Source organism: Dasypus novemcinctus, chromosome 5, assembly GCF_030445035.2.
Source record: "Dasypus novemcinctus isolate mDasNov1 chromosome 5, mDasNov1.1.hap2, whole genome shotgun sequence".
NCBI classification, from domain to species: Eukaryota; Metazoa; Chordata; class Mammalia; order Cingulata; family Dasypodidae; genus Dasypus; species Dasypus novemcinctus.
Window position 1 is genome coordinate 10,945,641 of NC_080677.1, and position 23,322 is coordinate 10,968,962.

The window sequence follows — 23,322 nt, forward strand, 5'->3', positions numbered from 1 at the left end:
AGTGCAATTAATAAAACAAAATAACCAAAAAAGTGACTATTCTCATTTAAATAGGCATCAAAAATTCATTTTGACAAAGAAGATGAAAGGGGCATTCTCTAACTCCTAGATGGCAGGAAGCAGAGTTTTTCAGAACCAAAAACAAGGAAAGCCCTAATTGAGAGCTCAAGGCTCCAACCCTCAGGCTTTTAACTGTGGCTTTTAACTAATGCATTATTTTAACATATCAAACGATTTGACCTTTCCTTTATAGGAAATTAAAACTAAGGACATCAACATATCCTAACATTCTTCAGAAATGCAAACACCCTGAGAGAGATCCTGCCAGACTCTACACAGGGATCTGCTGTTTAGGTGCAGTTGGTACAATTTCTTATTTGAAGTAGTTTCATAATATTAGAACTGTTCGAGTCTTCCAGGTTCTGTTTCCTGCTATGCTATTCACCAAAACAACCTCTATTGGTAAGATTCTTCATTGCTCGAATGTAGAAACTGCTTAATAAAATTCTCCAGCTCATTTTCAGGTTGAACAGCTTTATTTCTTAAAAGCTTTGAATTGTTTTGTATTTTCTCCAACTGATCTATTTCTTTGGATAATGTAGCAATTTCTTCTTCCAGATGTCTTTAAGTAATATCAACTTGTGGGCACAGGCAAGCAAAACAGGTAGCCATCTCTTAGTGTACTTGATGGCTGCACTTGCACTTGTGAAGCTAACAACCATCTGCAGTGTTTCAGTTGTCTAGTTCACAAACTGCCGTTTAAAGGCTCTCCTTAGCACAGGGGTCCATGACAGTCTTTCATAAAGATACACAGTCCCATACATACTTAAAGAAACACTTATGGGTTTCCAAAGCACTCTTCCAACAACAGTGATGCCCAGAGAAGTTCTACGTGTAAGCAAAGCTAATCCTGTTACTAAAGTAACCATGAGTTTGTTCTGTAATGCATTATCTGGCATTGCAGGACTGGTAGGAGCAGTGGGAGTAAAAACTAAAGAGCTTAGGGAGCTGAAAGACAGACTCTGAAAACCCTAGCAGCACCTTCTGAGAATTATTAGGGCCCAAGGAAAAATGAAACATAATATCTTCTTGAAAATCTGAGCATAACTTGTGGCAGTTTAGGTCACAGCTGACTTCAAATTTCTTGCAGGGGATCAGGATGTGTAGTTTATTCTGAATACCAGTGGAAAGTAATGGCTTCACATTTTCGAAAACTTCTTTCTAGGATTGAAGCATTGAGGCACTGAATTCACTGATGCACGGATCAGCCAAATTTCTTCCCATAATCTTCTATGTGCTTATTTAGCTCACTCTTAAATACTTTCAATACACTTGGAGTAGGGTGAAACTCAGAACAAAATTCATCAACCAAACAGAGTCAACAAATTTCATCTGTCATGGGACATGAAACCTTGCTTGCCACCTCCTCGTAACCTTTTGGATGTTTTTTTACATCCGGCATTAGGAGATTCATCTGATTTGTAATAAAATCCAATCTATCAATTTGGTCTTCCCACTCTTCCGTTGAATAAACCCCTTTCTCTGCTGCTGCCAACTTACTGAATCCATTATAGTTTTCACAGTAACTAGTACCTGTTTAGCTCTGATGGTGTGCTGTTCAAGTTTGTTTTCACTGCTGACTGTGAGATATTCTCCTCAAATATTTGTTCAAAATGCTGCGATGCCTGAAACCATGCCTGAAATCCATTGGTGAGTGCCCCACCTCCTTCTGGCACCCCTGTGCTTCCTGCTTTCTAGCACTAAGAACTTCCTCTGCTGAAACAAAGAAGATATGACTCTGGGCTTCCGGAGGATTAACAACTTTGAGCTCCTCCACCAAGAAATTCAAGCATCTTTCCATACCCTACCCATGTATGTCTTTCATATATCCTGGCTCTGACACAGAAGCATCCCAACATTTATTCAGGATGAAAATATTAGGCTTGGAAAGTCGCTCATTTACCCTGTGAAAAACTTTTTCCAAGTTCATTAATATTGATTCAGGGAAGCAGACTTGGCCCAGTGGTTAGGGCGTCCACCTACCACACGGGAGGTCCATGGTTCAAACCCCGGGCTTCCTTGACCCGTGTGGAGCTGGCCCATGCGCAGTGCTGATGCGCGCAAGGAGTGCCATGCCACGCAGGGGTGTCCCCTGCATAGGGGAGACCCACGCACAAGGAGTGCGCCCCATAAGGAGAGCCACCCAGTGCGAAAGAAAAGTGCAGCCTGCCAAGAATGGCACCACACACGTGGAGAGCTGACACAACCAGATGACGCAACAAAAGAAACAGATTCCTGTGCAGCTGACAACGACAGAAGCGGACAAAGAAGAACACACATCAAGTAGACACAGAACAGACAACCAGGGTGGGGCGGGGGGGAAGGTAAGAGAAATAAATAAATCTTAAAAAAAAAAAATACTGATTCAGAGTTTGCAACCAAAACAAAGACATCAGCATCTAAACAAAACTTACCAATCCAGCTCGCCAGCTCTGTAGTGACATCTGTGCTGGACCGTTCACTAAAACAAGATCTCTTTCCAGCATGCACATTTTGCCTTTGGCCAAACCACATGTGCAAAAGAGTCAGCTTTCAAGTCATTGTCCAGATGAAGGGCATGGGTCAGCTGATTAACTGTCTTCACACACTTTTTTTCACCTGCTTCTTCTGCCATAAGACAGACTTTATCTCCATCCGTACCTTCAATGCTCAGAAAGCAGCCGGTTGTATGGCCAATCCAATGAGGGAGAACTTTAATCCACAGCACTGCACTGACAACAGAGCTCTGCCACTACTCGTCCTGCTAAAAATGCCCCTTTCACACGTCTCCAAGACAGCACCTCACAGTGATGATGAAGCCAGCTAGTAAGACAGGGAATCAACAGGTGGATCTGGAACCTGGCAGAGAGTCCACGTGGACCTCAGTAACCCCAACGTGGCTGCTGGAACACCATCCCCGAGATCCTGCCATCCAGAACAAAAAGACTCCTTCTGGAAGCCAGGAGAAGCCCTGGACATTCCCCAAGGACTTGATCACTGGCCCTCATGGGCGATTGATGGGGGGTGATCAATCCAAACAGCAAACAGCTGGGACTCCTCCCCTGCCATGAGCAAAGGGGTGGAATAATTGACAGCTCAAGAAGCAGGCACAAGGCCTGAACTCACCCTTTCACCTTTAGATCCCTGTTCCTGCCCTCTGCACCCTGCTTTCACCATTCCTCTGCCATAATGGCCATCCAAGTAAGACCGAGGCATTATCATCTATAACGGGGACTTGTAGGCTGCCAGCCCACTTATCACTTTTCAGCCCCTTCCTCTTCACCTGGGACCCATGGTCTGTTACTTTCTCCCATTTCTCATCCCTCCCTACCTGAAAAAATTACTGGTCTAACTCACCTGATGTGCTGTTGAAATTCCTTTCTGCAGCATAGTGAAGAACCTAGACAAAATCCAGTCATATATTTGGCAAGCCAGCCAGGAGCTTATTGGTGAGTGAAACTATGGCCTGCAGCCTGTTTAATGCCTTCCTTTGGTTCTCCATTTCATTTTATTTTATTTTATTTTTTAAAGATTTATTTATTTATTTATTTCTCTCCCCTCCCCCCCACCCCGGTTGTCTGTTCTCTGTGTCTATTTGCTGCGTGTTCTTTTCTGTCTGCTTCTGTTGTTGTCAGCGGCATGGGAATCTGTGTTTCTTTTTGTTGTGTCATCTTGCTGCATCAGCTCTCCGTGTGTGTGCAGCACCATTCCTGGGAAGGCTGCACTTTCTTTCGCACTGGGCGGCTCTCCTTATGGGGCACACTCCTTGCGTGTGGGGCTCCCCTACACGTGGGACACCCCTGTGTGGCACGGCACTCCTTGCGCGCATCAGCACTGTGCGTGGGCCAGCTCCACACGGGTCAAGGAGGCCCGGGGTTTGAACCGCGGACCTCCCATGTGGTAGACGGACACCCTAACCACTGGGCCAAGTCTGCCACCAGGTTCTCCATTTTAAATGGGTTCACCTACAAGCCCCCCCACCAGGATGTAATCCCAGGAGGGAAAGGGCCAAGGCACAGGAATTCTCCATGTCTGCACTGCGTGCCCAGGCTTGTGGCATCTGACCCTAGCCAGGACAGCTGGTGATGTGGGCTATGGGTGGGAGGCTCTTTGTCTCTTCAGAGATAACCTAAGCCGTCTGACTTGTGGGTGTGGGACGGTAAGAGGCTGCAGTCCTGCCCTTGGTGACCACGGCAAGGACTCCAGTCCCAGGAAACAGTTTAACAATGCAAGGTCTATAAACTCTAAGTATTCAGGGGAAATGCGAGCCAAATAGCTAAAAGCTTATCAAGAATGTATGAAGTCCATGCTAAAAGCTTACCTAAAATGTGGACAATATATATCCTAATTCAAGCCAATTGAGAACTGAAACAAAGGGACCATTTAACCTTTCCTCTCTGTATAAAAGAAACTCGAAAGTCTTGTTCAGGGCTCGGGATTGAAACAGAAAGCTCCTGAGTCCAGCCGGCTGTCAATAAACCATTTTTCCTTCTCAAAATAATTCCTGAGTCCTGGCCTCTCTATACGCAAATAATTGAACCTCTCTCAACCTCTCTCAAATTCTACAACACTGGGACCTGAGGCAGCGGCTCAATCACGGCCCTGCCAAGATAGAGGTTCCCCAGCCGGCGGAGTGCTGGACCCTGTGAAGCTTCTTTTTCAAACCCTTTTAGCAGCCAGAAGCTCTGCCCTCAGGGTTGGTGGCCATTGCTCTCTCCTGCTGTCTCCCCTCGGGGGTGCTGGGCAATGGCAGAGGGGGGGGCCTGCCCCTCCCAGCTGGTCCACGCCTTTGCCCGCCTGCCACGTGGCCATGTGAGTTCCCTATCCCGGGGGAGTCATAGCCAGCCTACCCTTGCATAATTAACTTTTACCCACGATTTTACCTTCCTACTTCTTGCTACTGAATGTCTCTATACAGTTTGTGTTCAAATGCTTTGGACTGTCTTAAAAACTGTGAAAATGGAAATGCCTTTGCTAGCAAGGAAGTGATTGCCTCAGGGCCCTAAAGTCTGTTAGGTAGAACAATTGGTCTCTAATTACTTAATGGCCTTTTGATGGCTGGTCTAACTGGGAAACTATCAGACAGTAAAGTTATAAAACTAAGATGGCTTTGAGGACCTCTCTAAGAATAGAAAGAAGCTTTTTGCCCCTTCTCTGAAGGAGCAATATTTAAGGAAGGAGAAATATTTGGCTTGAAAGGCATCCAATCTAATGGCCTGTCTTCCAAGTCCAGAATGGCCCCAGGAACACCTGATGGCAGGGGCTCTGTGATTCCTGGGGTGGCAGGAATCAGCAGTCAAACATCTCATAAGACTTAACTCAGGAACTTCTGTCTGGGTGACACAGCAGTCGGTCTTGGACCCTGGAATGTAGGGGTGCTGAGAACCAGAGCAGTAAACTCTGAATGGCCCCCATTCCTTGGGCCCTTCCATTCTGAGGGCAGCCAAATATCCCCTGAGACTTATCTCAGGCACCGATTTGGGGTAACTGCTCAGAACATCTCCCACCAACTTAGCTTTGGGTGCACTGATCTGATCACCAGAATCATCAGATTTCCCCCAAGACCTAGGTCACCCACAGGGATGCCTGTAGGCTAGGCAGGCTCTGAAAACAGAAATTCTCAGGATGTTGTGGACAGAGCATCAGCTCCAAATTATGCAGAGTGGTGAACGTTTTAGTCAAACTAGGACTGTGGGATGCCAGATTGATCAACCAAAACATGCTTCTTCATTCTTCCTAGAATAACGGGCATGGCCTCTAGTCTACCAGCAAACTCCCCATAGGAGTCTGTTCTTAGGAATGGGAAATTCTCTCTCCTGCTGTTCTACATGGCCACAGTATAGCCAAGAGTAACCTTTGTATGAAACCCTGAATTCCAGTTAAACCAGTATAAGAGGACAGAAACCTCATGTCATGACTCCTTAGAGAAATGAGGAAATACAGCTCAAACTTCCATTAGTTTAAACTCAGCTATGCCTATAAAATGTGTGAACAGTGATCAAGATAAAGAAACCTCAAGTGTCATCAATTAAAATCAAAGTTCCTAGAAATGCTAAGGGTATAAATTCCCTATTCTGTTTTAATCTGTGCTTAATTTTGTGTTCAACTTTGAAATCTGTGTTCAACTTTTGTCAGTATGCTTGTGCCTAGGATATCAGATTTGGGGTTCACCTTTTACAAATTGGATAATGGTGAAGTGTAACCTAAAAACAAGTCTTTAAATGTCAATACTGTCTTGCAAATGGACTTAATATATAAATCACAAGTGGAATTTATTCAATTGCTAGAAAAGCAGAAACTGCACAAAATTGTTCAAAAAGTAACTTCATAGCAGTGAAACCAGCCTGGAAGTCACCTCTATGTGCATATTCAAGTGATGGTAATGAAAAGTTACCTTGATTCCATTGGGAATCTTCAGTTTTCATTTTAAAAACGGAAAAAGTAGTTTTTCCTCTACTGCTAAAGTAAAATACCTGCTAATTAATGCCTTTGTGATAAAAGTATAGAAGAAGCAAAGTACTAAAAAGTTCATTTGATAGATAACACATTTCATTGGCAGTGTTTGAAAAGTGTGTAAAAACCAAGAGAGGGAAGCGGATTTGGCTCAACAGATAGAGCATCTGCCTACCACATGGGAGGTCCAGAGTTCAAACCCAGGGCCTCCTAACCCATGTGATGAGCTGGCCCATGTGCAGTGCTGATGCATGCAAGGAGTGCCATGCCACGCAGGGGTGTCCCTCGCATAGGGGAGCCCCACGTGCAAGGAGTGCACCCCGCAAGGAGAGCCGCCCAGCGTGAAAGAAAGTGCAGCCTGCCCAGGAATGGCACCGCCCACACTTCCCGTGCCGCTGACGACAACAGAGGCGGACAAAGAAACAAGACACAGCAAATAGACACAGAGAACAGACAACGGGGGGGGGGGGGGGGGAGGATTTAAATAAAATAAATAAATCTTTAAAAAAATTGGCATTATGGCCTGCTCCCATGGAGAGATAACATGTAAGGTACTGCAAACCTGGTACTTAAATCTATTAATTGCAGCTCAAAAAGAAACTTATGCATTGGGTAGTACACTAAGTATTAAGTACTGTACCTATATATCCTATTCTAGATATATGCCTGATGATTATGGTGATATCTTTTCTATTCTAGACCATATGCAGAGGAACACTGAACATGTTAAAAGTCCTTGTAAACTTCATTTTCTAAGTAGTTAATGAATGTGCTTAGCCCAGGTCTCCCTCCTAACCCTTATTCTAAAACCTGTCGCACTCATATGCTGGGGAGGACTGGCAGACCCCCATGCCATCCTACCAGGGCTAAGCATCTCCCACCAGAAGGTAAATGGTAAAAAAATGTGGCTAAGACTCACTCCAGCTTAGCCTCTTTGAGATGGTCCATGAACAATCTTTCCTCACCCAGGACCTGCAAATCAGGTTCTAATCAAAGCTTGGCAAGAAAACAAGCCTCATTCTCAATTAGAGCCAAAATGAAAGGAACTTTACTCTGTAGTTCTGAACACTCCCATAGCTATTAAAGTGAAAGGAATTTCCAGCTTGGTGTACTAATCCTGAGTGAAGCCAGCAGCTCGAGAAATGCCAACTCACCAGAAGCACCTGACGAAATGTACAAATGCCAGTCACTGGAGGGCCTGAAATACCTCTTCAAGAGAAAAGCTAAGTAGTGTCAAAATCAGCTGTTCCCTCTAACTCTAGCTCAAATGCCTATTGTTAGGGGGAAGGCATACCAGACACCCCTTTTAAAAATCTTGCTATTTTCATCTTTAATTTAACTAAAAAGAGCAATGCTTCTTTCCATTCTACTGAAGGAAGAATTCTCTTTCCCATCAACTTTGAGAAAATGCAGCCTTTATATGTTGCTTCAACAACATGTGCTCCTTCAATAACAAACTCCAATAACTGACCAAAGATTGCAGTAAATGCCTTCTTAGCCAGCACAAAGTGCTGCAGTGGAGAAGCAGTTTCTGCCTAAATGCTAGCTGTCCTGGCTACAATTGGTCTCCCAGCAAATGCAGATCAGCCACTCTTCACATATGGTTTCACTATGCTATACAGCCCCATGTTACATTTTTTAGCTTAACTTCTAATATTATGCATGACCTTAGACTTGCCCTTCCAACCACTTCACACCCATATAATAGCACTGCTAGTTACAATCATTGTGTTGTGCTTTCCCCTTTTCTATTTATTCCCAAAGATTAACACAACTTTAAAATTTTTTTTTACCAATTCTGCACAAGTTAACCCTCAGCTTTCCATTCTCTAACCTCACTGTTTTCTGGTAACCCATATTCAAGTTATTAAATCCATGAGATTAAATAATATATTTAGGTCATAATAGCACAGTCATCCTGTATTTGTCCTTTTGTGTCTGGCTTGCTTCATTCAATAAAATGTGCTCCAGGTTCATCCACATTGTCATATGTTTCACAAATTCATTTCTTTTTATGGCTGCATGATATTCCACTGTGTGTATAATCACAATTTGTGTATCCCTTAATTGGTTGATGGACACCTGAGTTGTTTCCATCTTTTAACAATCATGAATAATGCTGTTTTGAACATCGGTGTGCAGATAACTACTTGTGTCACTGCTCTTAGTTCCTTGGGGAATATACCCAGCAGTGGTATTGCTGAGTCACATGGTAAATCTATATTCAGCTTCCTCAGGAACTGCCAAACAGTCCTCCACAGTGGCTGCACCATTCTGCATTCCTACCAACAGTGAATAAGCACTCCTATCACTACACATTCTCTCCCACACTTGTAGTTCTGTTTATTTAGTAGTGACCATTCTAATAGGTATGAAATGATATCTCATAATAATTTTGATTTGCGTTTCAGATTTGTGTTTCACTAATCATTAGTGATGTTGAGAATTTTTTCATGTGTTTTTTCACCATTTGTATTTCTTCTTTGGACAAATGTCTATTCAATTCTTTTACCCATTTTTTTTAGGAGGTACCAGGGATTGAACCCAGGTCCTCATGCATACAAGTCAGGTGCTCAACCACTGAGCTACATTTACTCTGCAATGAGAGTTTGTTTTTTCATTTGTTTGTTTAATTTTTAGGAGGTACTGGGGATCAAACCTGGGACCTCGTATATGGGAAGCAGGCACTAAACCACTTGAGCTACATCTGCTCCCTTTTTGCCCATTTTTACAGGTCATTTGTCTTTTTATTGTTGAGTTGTAGCATTTTTTTAAACAATATTTTTTAAAATTTATTTTACTTTATTCTTATTATATATTTTTTATTCCCCCCTTCCCTAGGTGGTTCTCTTGCCTGTCAGCTCATCTTCTTCAGGAGGCACTGGGAACCAAACCTGGGACCTCCCACATGGGAGGCCAGTACCCAACAGCCTGAGCCACATCTGCTCCCCACAGGCTGTGGCATCAGCTGGCTTGTGGCATCTGTCTGTTTGGGTATCTGCTTGTTGAGGGGGTGTGGTGTCTGCTCATCTTCCTTAGGAGGCAGTGAAACCTGAACCCAGGACCTCCCATGTGGTAGGTGGGCAACCAACTGGTTAGACCACATCCTCTTCCCTGTAGTACTCTTTATATGTCATGAATATTAAACCCTTATTGGATATGTGATTTCTAAATATTTTCTCCCATTGAATAGGTGACCTTTTCACCCATTTGACAAAGTCCTTTGAAGTGCAAAAGTGTTTAATTTTGAGGAGATCTCATTTATCTATTTTTATCTTTTGTTGCTCATGCTTTGAGTATAAGATCCAAGAAACCACCACCTACTACAAGGTCTTCAGAATGTTTTCCTACATTTTCTTTTGTAGTTTTATGGTCCTTGCTTTTATATTTAGGTCTTTGATCCATTTCGAGTTGATTCTTGAATAGGGAATGAGATAAGTGTCTTCTTTCATTCTTTTGGTTATGAATATCCAGTTCTCCCAGCACCATTTGTTGAAGAGATTGTTTTGTCCTGTCAACATGGACTTGGTAGGTTTGTCAAAAACCAGAAGGCCATAGAGGTAAGGGTTCATTTCTGGACTCTGAATTATTCCACTGATCAATGTGTCTATCTTTATGCCAATACCATGCTGTTTTGACCACTGTAGCTTTGTAATATGTTTCAAGGTCAGGCAGTAAAATTCTTCCCAAATCGTTCTTCTTTTTTTAGAATGCTTTTGGCTATTCAAGTGAACTTTCGCTTCCAAATGAAGTTGGTAATTGCCATTTTTATGTTTGTAAAGTAGGCTGCTGAATTTTGATTGGTATTGCATTGAATCTATAAATCAATTTATGTAGGATTGACATCTTCACAATATTTAGTCCTCCAATACATGAACATGGAATGTCTTTTCATTTGTTTAAGTCTTCACTGATTTCTTTTAGCATTGTTTTATAGTTTTCTGTATATAGGTCCTGTACTTCTTTGGTTAAATTGATTCCTAGGTATCTGAGTCCTTTTGTTGCTATTGAAAATGGAATTTTCCCCTGATTTCTTCCTCAGATTGTTCAATACCAGTATATAGAAACATTACTGATTTTTGTGTGTTAATCTTTATCCTGCCACTTTGCTGAACTTGTTAGCTCAAGTAGTTTGTCATAGACATTCAGAATTTTCTAAATATAGGATCATGTCATCCATGAATAGTGAGAGTTTTATTTCCTCTTTGGATGACTTTTATTTATTTTTTTCCTACTTGCTCTAGCTAGAACTTCTAGGACAATGTTCAATAAACAGTGGTGACAGCAGGTATCCTTGTCTTGTTCCCGATCTTAGAGAGAAAGTTTTCAATATTTCCACATTGAGTACTCTGCTGTCTGTGGGTTTTTCACATATGACTTTTATCATATTGAGGTATTTTCCTTCTATCCCTATCTTTAGAAATATTTTTATCGAGAAAGGATGCTGAAGGGAAGTGGATGTGACTTAAGCAATTGGGCTCCCATCTACCATATGGGAGGCCCAGGGTATGATTCCTGGGGCCTCCTGGTGAAGGCAGTCTGGCCCACATGGCAAGCTGACCCATGCAGAGAGCTGGCCCATATGGAGAGCTGGCCCATGTGGAATGCTGGCCTGGGCAGGAGTGCTGGCCCACATGGCAAGCTGGCCCGAGCAGAGAGCTGGCACAGCAGGATGATGCAACAAAAAGAGACACAGAGGAGAGACAATAAGAGACACAGCAGACCAGTGAGCTGAGGTGGCACAAGAGATTGAGCATCTCTCTCTCCCACTCCAGAAGGTCCCAGGATTGGCTCCTAGTGCCACCTAAAGAGAAGACAAGCAGACACAGAAGAACACACAGCAAATGGACACAGAGAGCAGACAATGGGGTGGGGGGAGACATAAATAAATAAATTTTTTTTAAATGCTGGATTTTGTCGAATGACTTTTCTGTGATGACTGAAATGATCATGTGTTTTTTTTCCCGTTCAGTGTGTTAATGTGGTGTATTATGTTAACTGATTTTCTTGTCTTGAGCCACCCTTGCATACCAGGAATAAATCCTACTTGGTCATGGTGTATAATTCTTTTTATTTTTTTAAGATTTATTTTTTATTTATTTCTCTCCCCTTCCCCACCCCCTATCCCCATTGTCCACTCTCTGTCCATTCACTCTGTGTTCTTCTGTGTCCGCTTGGATTCTTGTCAGCATCACGAGGAAGCTGTGTCTCTTTTTGTTGCATCACCTTGCTGTGTAAGCTCTTTGTGTGCTGTGCTACCCCGGGCAGGCTGCGCTTTTTTCGCACAGTGCAGCTGTCCTTACAGGGTGCACTCCTTGTGTGTGTGGCACCCCTATGCATGGTACACCCCTGTGTGGCATGGCACTCCTTGTGTGCATCAGCACTGCGCATGGACCAGCTCACCACATGGGTCAGGAGGCCCTGGGTCTGAACCCTGGACCTCCCATGTGGTAGGCAGATGCTCTTATCAGTTGAGCCAAATCCACATCCCATAATTCTTTTCAATTCTATTTGCAAGTATTTTGTTGAGAATTTTCACACTTACGTTCATTAGAGAGTTTGGTCTGTAATTTTGGTGCAGTATTTTTTTCTGGCTTTGGTATGAGTGTGATGTTGGCTTCGTAAAATGTGTTAGGTAATTTTCGCTCCTCTTCAATTTTTTGGAAGAGTTTAAACAGGAGTGGTGTTCATTTTTCTCAAAATGCTTGGTAGAGGAGATCAGGTATAGCTTAGTGGTTAAGCACCTCCTTCCCATTTTTGTGGTACCAGTTCAATCCTCAGGACCTCCTAAGAAAAAATGCTTGGAAGACTTCACCTGTGAAGCCATCTGGCCCTGGACTTTTTGTTGGGAGATTCTTGATGACTGAATCAATCTTTTAAATGTGATTGGTTTGTTAAGTCCTTGTATTTCTTGTAGCATCAGTGTAGGTTGTGTGTTTCTAGGAATTTGTCCATTTCATCTAAGTTGTCTAGTTTTTTGGCATAGTTTTCCATAATATTCTCTTATGATCCTTTTCATTTCCTTGGGGTCAGTCTTATCTCCCCATCCCCTTTCATTTCTGATTTTATTTGCATCTTTTCTCTTTTTTTCCTTTGTTAGTCTAGATAAGGGTTTATCAATTTTATTATCCTCTCAAAGAAACAGCCTTTGATCTTGTTGATTTTTCTCTATTGTTTTTTTTATCTCAATTTCATTTATTTCTACCCAAATTTTATTATTTCTTTCCTTCTACTTGCTCTGGGAATTGTTTGCTGTTCAGTTAGAGCTTTGATTTTAGCTCCTCCTTTTTCAATATAAATATTTAGGGCTACAAATTCCCCTCCCAGAACTGCCTTCACTGTATCCCGTAAGTTTATTTTTTCTTTTTTGGCTCCCTCATTGTTTGTCCATTTTCTGCTCATTGCCCATTGTTTTTGCTCATTGTCTGTTTGTTTTGTTCTTTAGGAAGCACTGGGAACCAAACCTGGGGCCTCCCCTATTTGGGAAGTAGGTGCTCAGCTGCTTGAGCCACATCCGCTCCCCCTCCCATAAGTTTTCATAACTTGTGTCTCATTTTCATCTGTCTCAATCTATTTACTAATTTCATTTCTTCTTTGACCCACAGATTATTTAGAAGTATGTTGTTTAGCTTCCACACATTTACATATTTCCCCTTCTTGTATATTATTGATTTCCAATTTCATTCCAATATGATTTGAAAAGGTGCTTTGTATAATTTCAGTCCTATATTTATTAAGACCTGCATGGGGAAGCAGATTTGGCTCAACTGATAGAGCATCTGCCTACCATATGGAAGGTCCAGGGTTCAAACCCAGGGCCTCCTGACCCGTGTGGTGAGTTGGCCTACGTGCAGTGCTGGTGTGCACAAGGAGTGCCGTGCCACACAGGGGTGTCTCCCGCATAGAGGAGCCCCACACGGAAGAAGTGCACCCCCACAAGGAGAGTCACCCCATGCAAAAAAAAAAGCACAACCTGCCCAGAGTGATGCCACACACATGGAGACCTGATGCAGCAAGATGATGCAACAAAAAGAGACACAGATTCCCAGTGCCGCTGACAAGAATGCAAGTGTACACAGAAGAACACACAGAGAATGGACATAGAGAGCAGACAACTGGGGGAGGGCGGGGAGGGAAGAGAAATAAATAAAAAATAAATCTTTGGTTAAAAAAAAAAGACCTGCCTTGTGACCTAATGTGGTCTATTCTGGAGAAAGTTCCATAAACTTGAGAAGAATGTATAAGCCACTGATTTGGGATGAAATATTCTGCATATGTCTTTTAAGTCTAGTTCATTTATCATATTGCCAAAGTTCTGTTTCCTTGTCAATCTTCTGTCTAGTTATTCTACCTAATGATGTAAGTGGTATGTTTAAGTCCCCAGCTATTACTGTAGTATTTTGGGGCACCCTAGTTGAGTGCTTAGACATTTATGACTGTTATTTCTTTCTGGTGGATTTCCCCTTTTATTAATATATAATGGGGACATGGATGTGGCTCAAGCAATTGGGCTCCCAGCTACCATATAGGAGATCCAGGGTTCAATACCTAGGGCCTCCTGTTGAAAGCAAGCTGGCCCATGTGGAGTGCCTGCCCACATGGAGTGCTGCCCTGCACAGAAGTGCTGGCCCATGTAGACAGCTGGTGCAGAAAGATGACCCAACAAAAAGAGACTTAGAGGAGAGATAATAAGAGATGCGGCAGAATGGGGAGCTGAGGTGGTGCAAGAGAATCACCTCTCTCCCACTCCAGAAGGTCCCAGGATTGGTTCCCAGAGCCGCCAAATGAGAATACAATCAGACACAGCAGAACACATAGCAAATGGACACAGAGAGCAGACAATAGAGGAAAGGGAGAGAAATAAATAAATAAATAAATAAATCTTTTATATATATATATATAATGGCTCCCTGTATCTCTTATACTTTTTTGCATTTAAAGTCTGTTTTATGTGGCAGCTGACTTGGGTGAGAAAGCACCTTTTATAGTGTTTTGAGTTGGGCTTTTCACCACCATGGAAAAGTAAGTTTTTACCTCTAATAATACCCTTTATAAAAGCCAAAAAAAATCTGTTTTGTCCAATATTAGTATAGCTACCCCAATATTAGTATACCGACTCTCTTTTGGTTACTGTTTGCATGGAGTATCCTTTTTCAACCTTTCACTTTCAGCCAGTTTGTATCCCTGGGTCTAAGGTGAGTCTCTTGTAGGCTGCATATGGATGGCTCATGTTTTTTAATCCATCTGTCACCCTATATTTTGATTGGGGAGTTTGACCCATTCACATTCAATGATATTGCTGTAAATGCATTATTTAATTCCATCATTTTTATTCTTCAGTTTTTATGTGTCATGCCTTATTTTCATTATTTTTACTTTTTTGGTTATCCTTTCTGCTATTCTTGCCTTTTGCACTCTCCTCCAAGCCTCTCTCTCCTGCCTTTTTCTTTTGGGCTATAAGGCTCCCTTCAATATACAAAGGTAGATTATTTTCACAAACTCTCTTAGTTTCTGTTTATTTGTGAATATTTTAAACTCACCTTCTTATCTGAAGGACAGTTTTGCCAGATAAAAAATTCCCAGTTGGCATTTTTTCTCTTTCAGTATCCTCGTTGTATCAAATACCTGTCTTCTTGCCTCCATGGTTTCTGATGAGAAATCCACACTAAGTCTACTGGACATCCCTTGTGTGTGATAGTTTGCTTCTCCATTGCTGCTCTCAGAATTTTCTTTTTTCTTTGATATTTGACATCTGAGTAGTATGTGTCTTGGAGTAGGTCTATTCAGATTTATTCTGATTTGGGTATGTTGGAACATGTAAGGTCATTTCTTTCATGAGAGTTAGGAAATTTCCAGCCATTATTTCCTCAAATAATCTTTCTGTCCCTTTTTCCCTTCTCTTCTTCTGGAACTCCTATGAGATGTATGGTGTTGTGTTTCATGTTGTCATTCTACTCCCTGAGTCTCTGCTCAATTTTTTCCATTCTTTTCTCTCTCAGTTATTTTCCCTCTTCAATTTCAGCTGTTTTGTCTTCTGTATCACTTATTATTTCTTCTATTCTTTTGAGTCTGTTATTGTATGTCTCTAATGTGTTTTTGATCTCAGCTATTGTGTCTTTGATTCCCATGAGCTCTGTTACTTTTCTATTCTGGATTTCAAATTCTTCTTTTGCTCACTCAGTGTCTTATTTATGTCCATTATCTCTTCAGCTATATTGTCGTTCAACTCATTAATTTGATTTTGGAAATTTGCATGAACATCATTATCTCAAATTCTGTGTCTCCTCTGGGGCTTTGATATATTCCTTTGCTTGAGCCATTTCTGTCATTTTCTTAGTATGGCTTGTAATTTTGTCCTGTTGTCTAGGCATCTGATTAGGATGGTGAGTTTACTCAGATGGTCAATTTCTCTCTCTTTCATAGGGAATTAGTGGCAGGAGGCTGTGTGTTACTGCTATTCTTTGATTCTTGGTTCAGCTTGGGTCTTTAGGATTGTCCCTGTTAGCTTAAATCTGGGCCCTGGACCCAGTAATGGGTTGCAGACCCACTTCCTTCTTGGGGAGGGAGGTTGCAAAGGCCAGAAAAAAGCCTCTCTTTACTTATTTACTTTAATTTCCTCACACGCACTTCTTTGGTCTGCCAGCAGATGGTGCTTTTTGGCAGCCCTCTCAATTCAATGTCTTGTTGGAATGTGTTTGCTGCAACATGGACCAGATCAATGTGATAGAGGAGCCTACCTGGAGGCCAAGAGCCTTGTAATTCAAACTTTCTCCAACTTTTGCTGGCAGCCCTCTCTTTTTATCCCAGGTAGAAAATAATTCCACACCCCTCTGCTCCTCAACAACCAGTGTGGTCAGTAGGGAAGGTGTTTATGAGTGTTGGAAGTCTTTAATCCCAGGGAAAAAGGATGGCATGGTCCCACCAGGACAAGAAGGGCTGGTGGGACACAGCAGACTGAATTTGTGGGTCAAAAGCTCAGTCAGCCTTGGATTGCATTACTCCCTCTCCCATTTCCTAGGGCGGTGGATCCCTGGGGCTCCCTATGTCTGTAGCTGCAAGCCCAGGGTCAGAAAATTTGAAGCAATCTGCTTGTAGGGTGGGGAAGAGGCACTGGCAACTGCAATGCAGTTTCTGCTCAAGGTTTTAACATTGAGGTTCTTTTCCTTTGCCCCTCTCTGTTCTCTGTGGTGTCCAGCCTTCTCCTGGTGTCCTACATACTAGAACATTCTTTTTCCAGGCCATTTCTGCCTGTCCTCTAACTATTTTTCTGGGAGAGGAGTGTGTCCCTTGTCTTTCTAATCCACCATCTTACTGCCTACTTTTTTTATTTAAGTGTTCTTTTGTATCGAACCCTTTAGAATCCCTTCTCATTTCCTTCTGTGCTTACTTTTCTAACAGTTTATTTGTGATTACCATCCTACATCTATAGCAGTCATGTTCGATTTGATACCACTACAGTATATACAAATCATGCTCCTGTACACCCTCATTCCCCCACCTTTATGTTGTTCTTGTCACAAATTATTTATACATTATATGTCCAAAACCATAAATTTGTCATAAAACTTCTTATGCATTTGTCTTTTAGATCCTGTAAGAAGAAAGAAGTTGTATGACAAACCAAAAATTACTTGGATTTACATTTGCTCACGCAGTTACCTTTCCTAGAGATCTTTCTCTCATCAAGTGGTTTCAGTCAAACATCTAATGTCCTTTCCTTTCAACGTGAAGAACTCCCTATAGCACTTCCTGTAAGGCAGGTCCAGTGATGACAAACTCCCTCAACTTTTGTTTATTTTGGGAACATCTTAGTCTCTCCCTCATTTTTTTCAAGAAGGTACCATGGATTGAACCTGGGACCTCATACATGGGAAGCAGGTGCTGAACCACTAAGCTACACCTGCTCCCCTCTCATTTTTGAAAGACAGTTTTGCCAGATATAGAATTATCGTTTGGCAGTTGTTTTCTTTCAGCCCTTTATCTCATCCCACTGCCTTCTTGCTTCATGGTTTCTGATGTGACATTGGCACTTAATCTTATTGAGGTTCACTTGTACATGATGTGTTGCTCCTCTTTTGCTACTTTCAGGATTCTGTTTGTCACTGGCACTTGACAATTGCATTATAACATTTCTTGGTGTTGTTCTCTTTGAGTTTATCCTTTTTAGAGTTCAACGAGTTTCATATTCATGTATTTTGTCAAATGTTTCCAGCCATTATTTCTTTGAATATTATTCCTGCCCCTTTCCTTCTTCTTCTGGGCTCCCATAATGCATATATTGGCCAATCTGGTGGTGTTCCACAGATCTCTTAAGACTCTGTTAATATTTCCTTCTTTTTTCTTTCTGCTCCTAGACTGAATAATTTCAATTGTCTTCTTTTAAAGTTCATGAATTTTTCTCTTCTGCTAGCTCCAAACTGCTATTGAACACCTCTAGGGAATTTTTAAATTTCTATTATCAGTCCAGTATTTCTGTTTGGCTCTTTTTTATGATCTCTAACTCTTTATTGAACTTCTTTTTCATTCGTCTTACATTTCCTTTAGTTCTTTGAGCATATTTAAGAAAATTTTCTTTAAAAAGTCCTTGTTTGGCATGTCCAAAGTCTGGACTTTCTTGTTGATGGTTTCTAATGGTTTCTATTTCTCCTTTACAAGGCCATCATATTCTATTTGTCTACTTTGTAATATATTGGTTGTCCCTGGACATTTTAATATTTTAATGTATCTCTGGATTTTAGTCATTGAGGTGTCTGTTCTTTTAGCTAGTATCTAGCTAGTGCTGTGACAGATATTTCCTTGAAGGACAGGAGATAACAAAAGAGAGAGACAGAAAATACCATACCACTTTTTTCAGATTGGTCTGTGCAAGTGCTCTCCTTTAGACTTTAGCCCATCTAAGACATCCCAGAACAAAAGCACATGGTCTTCCCAGTCTTTTTGATCATGCCTCTTGTCCTGCACATGCATACATGACCTTAGTAGTTCCCCCATTACATGAATCTGAATGTTCCTTTAGGAAGTAGTCTTTCCTCCCAGGCTCAGGTGCTATGTCGTATGTCTTTTTTTTTTTTTTTTTTTTTTTTATTGACTTTGTAATAATATTACATTAAAAAAATATATATATATATATGAGGTCCCATTCAACCCCACCACCTCCACCCCACCTCTCCCCCCCCCCCCCCCCCCCCAGAAACACTCATTCCCATCATCATGACACATACATTGCATTTGGTAAGTACATCTTTGGGCACCTCTGTACCTCATGGTCAATGGTCAACATCATGGCCCATACTCTCCCCCATTCCATCCAGTGGGCCCTGTGAGGATTTACAGTGTCCGGTGATTGCCCCTGAAGCACCATCCAGAGCAGCTCCATGTCCCAAAGACGCCTCCATCTCTCATTTCTTCCTGCCTTTCCCCATACCCATCAGCCACCATGTCCACTTTTCCCAATCCAATGCCACCTTTTCTATGTGGACATTGGATTGGTTGTGTCCATTGCACCTCTATGTCAAGAGGAGGCTCAGATTCCACATGGATGCTGGATGCAAGCCTCCCACTTTCAGTTGTAATCACTCTAGGCCCCATGGTGTGGTGGTTGTCCTTCTTCAACTCCATCTTAGCTGAGTGTGGTGAGCCCAATGAATCAGATTGTAGGTGCTGGAGTCTGTTGAGGTTCAGGACCTGGCTATCACATTGTCAGTCCAGAGATTCAAATCCCCTAAATATATCTTTAAACCCCAACACTAACTGCAACTCCAGCACATTAGCATGAAAGTCTTATGAAGAGAGATCCCATCTGAGTCCAGATTCATCACACATAAACACCATTTCCAAAGAGGGGCCATCTGACCTGGTAGTTAACCCCATCGGCCATGACCATAACTCCCATGGGTCTCTTTAGCCCTCAAAGGAACCAATACCTGGGGGTTGTATCTGCTTTATCTGTCTCTCAGACTCTGCTCAGTTGTGCATAAGGGCAATCCTTCTGCCAGCCTCCAGACTCTTTTTTAGAGACTCGTAGCCATATAAACTCATTTCTCCTTTCCATTTCCCCCTTACATTAGGTCAAACAGCATTTTAAAGTCATGTTATTTTATGTAGACAGGGATATTCTGCTGATCCGCGTTGAACCTTCCGTATAAGGTCATTTTCCAGTTGCATCATCAGTTGGTAGTTGATAGTGGTCCCTCGGTGCCAGTGAGGCTCATCCCCGGGTGTCATGTCCCTCGCTGGGGGGAAGGCATTGCATTTACATGCTGAGTTTGGCTTCGAGCATGTCGTATGTCTTAACACTGGTCATTCTTTGCCCCAGACAGCTGAGATTTGGTTGCCCCTTGAGCAGCTTTTATGTATAGGGCAAGTTCTGTGACAGTGAGTCAGAGATGAGTGTCCTGGTTAGTCTTTCAGGTTGCCATCAGACACACTGGTACAGATATACACACACTGGTATATGCATAAGGGTTATAGCGCTTGTTCCACCGGGAGCAGTGACCTACACAGGAGCAGGGGCTGGCTGCAGAAAGAGCCAGCAAAGGTGCCACGAGATTTTCCTACCAATTCTAAGTTGGCTTTTTCTTGATTCAGTGCTTTCTCAGTTATTGCAGTCCTCTGTTTTCTAGAGCTCTGAGAAAGATGGTTCTGACAGGTTTTTCCTTGGTTTTAAAACTTTTTTTGGAAGAACGCAGCCCTGGTGTGTCTTACTCTGCCATCTTGGTGACATCACCCTTTTCATGATGTATTTTGAAGTGGATTTCTTTGGGTTTATCCTATTGGGGCTTTTTTTCAGCTACTTGAGTCTGCAAGTTTAAATTTTTTGCTTAATTTAGTTTCTGCCATCATTTCTTTGAATACCCTTTCAGCTCCATTCTTTCTCCTTTCATTCTAGGACTCCAATGATAAAAATGATAGATCTTTTATTATCATCCCACAAGTTCCTGGGTCTCTGTTCAATTTTTTTTTTTGGCCTATTATCTTTCTGTTTTTCAGTTGTATCACTTGTTTTAATTTGCCCCCAACTTCACTGATTCTAACCTCAGTCATTTCCACCTACTAATAAAACTATCTAAGGAATTTTTCATTTCTATGACTATTCTATATTGTTTTATAATTTTTATTTGGTTCTTTTTCTTTTTTTTATCCTTTTTTTTTTTTGGTTCTTTTTATAACATCTATTTCTTTGCTGAGATTTTCTATTCACTCACTTGTTTCAAAATAATTTGTTACTCCTTGTTGAATTACGATTTTTTTTAGGAGGTATCAGGGATTGAACTATGGACTTCATATGTGGAAGTAGGCGTTCAAACCACTGAGCTACACCAGCTCCTCTGAATCACTTTTTATGACGGCTGCTTTAAAATCCTTGCCAGGTAATTCCAGAATTTTATTCCTCATTCTAGTTGTGATTTTCATGGTTCGTGGTATGATGGGTTGATTTTTTCTATTGCATCCTGGACATTTGGGCCATTATGTTAGGGGACTCCAGGTCCTGTTCCAAATTTTTTTCACTTTCCGGGCAGTCACCTTGCTTAGGTTTAGTGTGCAGGTCCTGGCCTACTTCTGTGGTCAGTTGTTACAATGACAATTTAATTTTCTGAGTCTTTGTGATGCCCTGTTGGTCTGCTTAGTTTATCTTGTGCCACTGGTCTTTCATTGGACCCTGCTGGTACTGTTTGAAGGAACTAAAGGCAATTCCCCAGGCTGGGCCATCTGGTGCCTGGAGGGGCGGGGAGAGGAAGTGGACAGGGGTCTCTCTGGCCCCTGGGGATGGAGAGTGATTCCCAGGCTAGGTGACTGTGGCAGGATCTCTTTTGCCAGTGCCCCCCACACACAGTAACTTGGGTGGGGGGCAGTCTCAGGCCCAGGGCAGTGTACTCTTTTCTGCTTCTACCACCCCCCTCTCCCGTATCAGTGGGGCTTCCAACTGATCTTCCTCGCCAGTTCAGGCTGGCTTGCCTGGTGTTATTGACAGGACTCCAGTTCCATAGGGAGGAAAAATAAGCTACCCGAGTGCTCTGCTGGTAGGCTGAGGGTTGAGAAACGCTAGCCCGGTCACCCTCTTCCGTTGGTCGGTGTTGTAGGCGCCCTGCCTGCTAGGCTGTTCTCCACTCCTGGAGTCCCTAACAGGTAGCCTTCCTCTTCACTTCAGAGAGTTCTCTTTTGGTCCTTACTTGAATTATTTCCTGGATTTATAGCTGTACTTAGCAGGGAGGAACAGAGAGAGAGAGACAAGTCTATGACATCTTGTCCCATCTGGAAGCTCCTAAATCCCCCTTTAAACTTACAGGTGACATGATCAGATTTAGTTTCTGAAAACTTAGTGGTGGGTCAGTTGTCAGATGGAAGGCAGTGGTCAGAGCAATTGGGGTTAGACAGGGCTCTGCCAAGCCAACGGGAGAAGGGTCGCAGGCCATTTGGAAATACTTGGGAGCGGAAGTGGAGTGGAGGGTGTAAAGGAAGGGAAGAGGCTGGGTCCTGCAGTTCTGGGCGAGCAGCCGGGAGGGACAGGTGCGCTGGTGGATTTCCACTGACAGTGCAGGCGGCGGCAGGGCTTAGGTTTGGGGGAGGGGCCTGGGGTGCGGGGCGGACACCCAGCAGGCAGCCAAGCGAGTTGCACTGGGGAGGGGCTCTGAGGGTGTCAGAGGGCAGTGCCTGGCTTGGGAGCTGCAGTTGGGAGCCCGCGGCGGGGAGGCTTACCCACTCCCTGGACAAGGGCGGGCTCTGAGGCCCGTCTCCTGGTCTGTGAGAACAGTATCCCATTCAGCTCTGCCTCCCTAGGGCCTGGCACGGGGTGGGTGCCCAGTGACTCTGGGCAGCGGGGCGGGCTGGGTGCGGGTGGAAGCATTTTCAGGAAGGTGAGGGGAGTTTTTATTCCGGGAGGCCGGGGCGGTGGCGGCGCCAAGGATGGAAGGCGCGCCTTCCGCCTCCTTCCCTCCCCCTACCTGAAGAGTCGAGGGCATGGGAGACAAGACGGATCGCCGGGCGATGGAACCGCGGCCGCCGCCCGGGAGGCTGGTCTTGGGCCGCGCTCCGGCTGGCTCGGCGCCTGGTTGCCATGGGGACGGGAGGCGGTTTCCATGGAGCCCGACGACCAGGAGCACCAGCCAATCACCGCGGAGCCCCGCCGCTCGGGCTCACCTGGCGGATGGCGGTGCCGCGGCGCCCCCAGCGCCCGGGCCTCGGCGCGCGCCCGCTGCAGTCGGCGAGGCGGGAGCGGCCCCGGCCAGCGCGGGCAGCGGGAGCGGGCAGCAGCCGAGGCCCCTCCGCCCCGGCGGTCGCGGGAGGGCTGGAGGCGGGGGCACGGGTCTGCGGGGCGGGCCTGGGCCTCGCGGCGCCCCCGCCTCCTCCAAGGCCTCAGCGCCCCCCAGGAGCGCCTGCAGCCCCTCCCCCAGCGCCCGGGCCCCGCCCCGCCCGGGCCGCAGAGTCTCGGCGCCGCGGGCTGACGCCACGCTGGGTGCGGGTCCCGGCGGTCCGGCTGGCCCCGTTCCCCTTCCTCCTGACGGGGCGGGGTGCGCGGCTCCATCCTGCAGCCCTCCGCGACCCCTCCCCTGGTTCACGGGGCGGCCCCACGCGCAGCTGCAGCCGAGGATTGGGGGGGCCGGGTGGGGAGGAGGGCAGGATGGAGAGGGAGGGAGGCTGAAGGGAAGGGGCAGGGGAGGGGGCGGGGGACGGGGGTGGATGGCGCCCCCGCCGCCCGGCTCCGCAGTGCCTGGCACGCCCGCGCACACGCTCACTCCGGGCGGCGGGCGGGCGGGGCGGCTGACGTCACCGCTGACCCCCACCTCCCGCCAGCTGAGGGGCGGCGGCCGCGCAGGCTCGGCCGGGCGGCCG

General features: G+C 44.3%; 1 pseudogene; it reads right to left on the bottom strand.

Moving 5' to 3' along the window:
- Window positions 1-456: 456 nt before the first annotated feature.
- LOC101441520 (mitofusin-1-like) lies at window positions 457-22,548 on the bottom strand (annotated as a pseudogene).
- Between the last annotated feature and the right edge of the window lie 774 nt (window positions 22,549-23,322).